Genomic DNA, 4,623 nt, shown 5'->3' on the forward strand with positions numbered 1-4,623 from the left:
CTCTTCTGAATTGGGAATAGCCAACATGCATTATAAACTTACTTAAAATTAATCTGTTGGGGAGATAAAATGTGTAAAATAAATTCACGTACTAACAAACACATCTAAGAATGTATCTTTTATTCTCCCGAGTATGAGAAGCATTCACAGACATAGGCTGTGTGTGCACTCTTCTGAATTGGGAATAGCCAACATGCATTATAAACTTACTTAAAATTAATCTGTTGGGGAGATAAAATGTGTAAAATAAATTCACGTACTAACAAACACATCTAAGAATGTATCTTTTATTCTCCAGTACTGAAAACAGAACCGATAAGGGAGCTCTTGATATGCACTGTGACGCAGCTCTTGCAAATGACCTTTTTTGTTCGTCGCCTCATTTCGAAGCTTAAGTTGCATACGTTTGACGATCTGACCCAGTAGAAGCCATAATCCCACTCTGTCTCTCTCCCATCCCGCTTTTGTTTTTGTTTTTAATGGTGGGCGTTTACGCAGTTGGCTAGAGCAGTGCTGATTGGGGAGAACGGAGGTGTGCTCACTCTCACCCAGGGCGAGAAAGATTGCAACTCAAGGCAGGCAGTCATGCATATGCTCTGGAACAGAGTAATATCTCGTCAACATCGCAGGCTTTGCAATTAGCAAATCGCAACGTCTCAAATCGCGATTTTGATTCGATTTTGATTAATCGCACAGCCCTACACTCAACCATAGCCAGTTCAGGAACCAACCTGACAAACTTCTTTTGTTTGCAAGAGCCACATGTAAAAAAAAAACACTCTAAATGTGCACTGAATGTTGGGTGAAAGCGGTGTCACCTTAATTTGCTCTTTTAAGCTGTAAGGTTACACCACTACAAAACACTTTCATGCACCATTTGACTTGGATAAACCTGTAGTTCAAAAAGTTCCTGTATAAATGTTTATTATTCATCCTCATATCTCTTTTCTTTCTCACCTGTGTGTTAATGACATTTAGTCCAAGGTCAGCTTTGATCGGTTAATCGGCACATAGAGTAGGAGTATGTCACAGTAAGTACATTGAAGTATGTACAGTTATAATTAAACGACAGCGGGCTTTGTGTAGTCAAGTTACGGTCCTCATCTGTCCAACCACACAATGCATATTTGAATATTTAAAAGGATTAAATGCACCTTGAGCATCACCTGCCTTTCACAGAGGCCAATTGTAGTATAACAAGTATAGTTTATTTTAGTTTAGTAGTGTTTAGGTGTGCGGAGATTGATTGTTCAGTTTAGTAGTGTTAACGTGACCAAATTTACCAAGTGTTCCATTGGTTCTCAACCTCGCACTTCAAAAGTTGGAAGTTAGTTTGATTAAAGCAATTTATCATCCACCACTGGTCCATCTCAATTTTAAAAAGACGGTCACTCTTTAGTTTGGGGACCAATTCTGACTATCAACCATGACTTTTGCCTCAGTAAACCAATAATTTGCTGCTTATTAATAGTTTGAAAGGTATTTGTTAAGTTTAGGTATGGGGTAGGATTAAGGAATCTAAAATACGCTCATGCAGAATAAGGCTGTGTGCTTTAAGTACTAATAAAAAGCCAATATGCTTGTAATATGCATGCTAATAAGCTAATAAAGTGTTACCAAAATTCTTTGCTTTAGTCCAACTAAAATCAAACTTTTAAAGTGCACGTAAACATACTTTGTGATGTGATTCACGAATGCGATTCATGTGAAGGTTAAGTACCAAGGGTGGCACAACTTGAATGGCTTTGGTCAGAAGTCCTTATTCCTGAAGCAAACTGATGCATTAAATCATAACATCTGGCGTAGCCAAGTCATTAAAGATCTGGGCACCATTGTAGGCTCAATCCCTTCAAGGTGCGATCCATGAGCTATTACCATTGTGACCTTGGGCAAGACACTTCACCCTGGGAAACTCTGAAGGGATTTCCCCAATAATAGGTGTACTGCAATTTGCACTAAACAGGCTATGAAAACATTAGGTAAAAACCAATACGAGAAGCAATAAGTCACTGTCAATATGAATTAACAATGGAAACCACCTGACTTGGATATATGGTAAAATCCTTAGAGTAACTACACTGAAAATGCACCCAAAAAATTGTCCAGGTTCTCAATACAGCTTCTAGCAACAAGATGGAACTGAGGTTTAACCTTGACCCCCGTCTTATTCCATTTTGTTGCAGCTATTGAGGGTTTATGAAGCGGTAATAAGTGGGACCGTAAACTCCCTACTGAAAGGAGCAGAAGAGAATCCAAGCGACAGCATGAGCCCACAGCCACGGCTAGGACTGGGGTGACCCATCACAACCTGACCCAGCATGCACTTCTCTCTCCTCTGAATGCCCAATGTCACCAAGAAAGAGGGAGGGGGATATCGAGAAATGTAAATGGCCAGTGCTCCATCACAGTCCATCTCAAGGAGCTTAGCGACTGCGGTTGCTTTCCTTTCACAAGGACTCAGCGAGCTGCTCAGTCCCTCAGGCAACATGGAGCACTTTTCAGCTCCCATATAAAACATCCTCCCCCTTTACCCCTTCAGAACAGAGTGGCACTACAAAATTAACTCAAGGGCGAGAGAGGCAGCCCATCCATTCATTGTGAGATTCACTCAAGCTGCAGATTGCTGTTTCCCTCTAGAGAAATGGCGGAGAGAACGGGGTCACAGAGGGTCAGCTCACACACCTCCTGGCTGTAGAGAGGCAAGGAAACCAGGAGCCCCATGTCAGTAGGAGGAAAAACAGAGGGAGAGCTTGAAAAACAGGATGAGACACGTTTGTGCTTAAGGTGAAAAAAATGCAATGTCCTTAGATTGTTCTCTAGGAAAAAATTTCAGTGGTATTGCTTAACATGCTGAAACTATTAGGCTATTTTGGGTTGATTGTTAAAGCAATTTAAGAGCTATTGATTATCCCCTCCAGGCACTCAATAAAGAGTCTAAAGTGTCTGTGAAACTCCTCATTGAAGGAGACAGTCTGCTTGGGCAGGAAATCCAGAGGTGAAATGCATCCACTGTAACAAAAAGGCTTATGGCTGGGCAAATTTTGTACCTCTTCACGTATTCATTTATTTGTATCCATCCCTTCATGACTCACTCACACTGTGAGTGTTTGGGGTTGTCATGAACATCCAGGATCATCTTCGAGTGATGGGCCATTCTGGCCTTTCCTCACATCCCTCAGATCCTCTGTTACGCCTACAAAACTTCCTGGTCCCTTGACGGTAAGAGGGCCAGAGTGAGCCCATCTATCAGTGCAGCCTTTGATCCCACTTCAAACCTGAGGCCAACTGCGGGGGATTAACACAACCCCATTTCGCTTTTGAAGTGCCATTCAGTGGCTCAGATGGCAGAGAAGGGGAATTAATGTTGTACGTGTCCTTTCCTCCACAAAGTCTCCTCTAACAGTTCCCTGAAGATCTCCGAACTCAATCTTCTTTCTTAACCAACTAGCAAAACAGGTATGGCAAGCACAGCACAGTTGGGCAAGAAACCAAAGTGAAAGCCTTTGAGGAGTCATTAGGAGTAATATTTTCAGTCAAGTCCAAGGTTAAAGAGTTCACCTAACAATGAAAATACTGTCATCATTTCCTCACCCTGTGTGATATTTTTAAGAATAGAAAAGAAGATGTTTAAGAATACACTATCCCTTTAACAGTTTACCAAGCAAATCTTCAATGTGGCTGACGTGGTAGGGCACATGACAACTGCATGTGTCACTGATAAAGGTTTGTGCTTCTGCCATGATAGAGCTTTAGCAAAACTGAGCCGCCCCCATATCAGTTCCTGGTGCACACCAGAAACTCTCAACAGATGGTATATGGGCAAAAACAGCTTTCGCTGTGTAAGGGAGCAACAGGAAGACCGTGGACTAAGGGTTGGGCCGATATACTATGCCATCGTCCATCGCTGATGGCTTAAAGACATCACGATGTCCAGCCGTCAAAGTAGGCGATACTGCGCATGTGTCGAGCTCGTCCATCTGCATTCATCTGCTGTTGAGTATACTTTGAAAGCTTTGAGTATACTTTGAAAACTTCGCACAGCTGCGTAGCTGTGCGAGAGACAAAACAGAATGTGAAAAAAAGAATATCTGCGCCTTCAGTGGTCAGCTGCTGCAGAGCGTGCCAAAATCAAAATTGCTGATGAGATAATGAAAATATTTAGTGGAAAATGAGAATGTTATGGTTATAATGATATAATTGTTTTCAATATTTTGGAAGATGGCCATCATCCATTGCAATGTTTCACTGTAAGTGTTTCCCCTAGGTTTACGGCTTTGTTAATTTAATTAATTAAATTAATTAAATTTTAATTAATTAAATTACATTTTATTAATCAAAAAGCATGTCTAATTAATTAAAATCATGAAACAAACAATTTAAACAATTTAACATGAATTTATTAAAAGTTTAACAAATATTACGTTTAGGGCCCTATGAAATTTTTTATTTGTCCAACCTTATGTGTTATTGTAACCAAATTCTGTTTTAGTTAATTAATTAAATTACATTTTATTCATCAAAATGCATGTCTAATTAATTAAAATCATGAAACAAACAATTTAAACAATTTAACATGAATTTATTAAAAGTTTAACAAATATTACGTTTAGGGCCCTATGAAAT

At 40.0% G+C, this 4,623-nt stretch overlaps 1 protein-coding gene across 2 annotated transcripts in view; it reads right to left on the reverse strand.

Moving 5' to 3' along the window:
* The window catches only part of LOC107575242 (cat eye syndrome critical region protein 2-like), a 43,694-nt gene that overhangs the window by 21,088 nt on the left and 17,983 nt on the right, over positions 1-4,623 (reverse strand). The gene's annotated exons all lie outside the window — the stretch shown is intronic.

Source organism: Sinocyclocheilus grahami, unplaced genomic scaffold (genome assembly GCF_001515645.1).
Source record: "Sinocyclocheilus grahami isolate Dianchi unplaced genomic scaffold, SAMN03320097.WGS_v1.1 scaffold31.1, whole genome shotgun sequence".
NCBI classification, from domain to species: domain Eukaryota; kingdom Metazoa; phylum Chordata; class Actinopteri; order Cypriniformes; family Cyprinidae; genus Sinocyclocheilus; species Sinocyclocheilus grahami.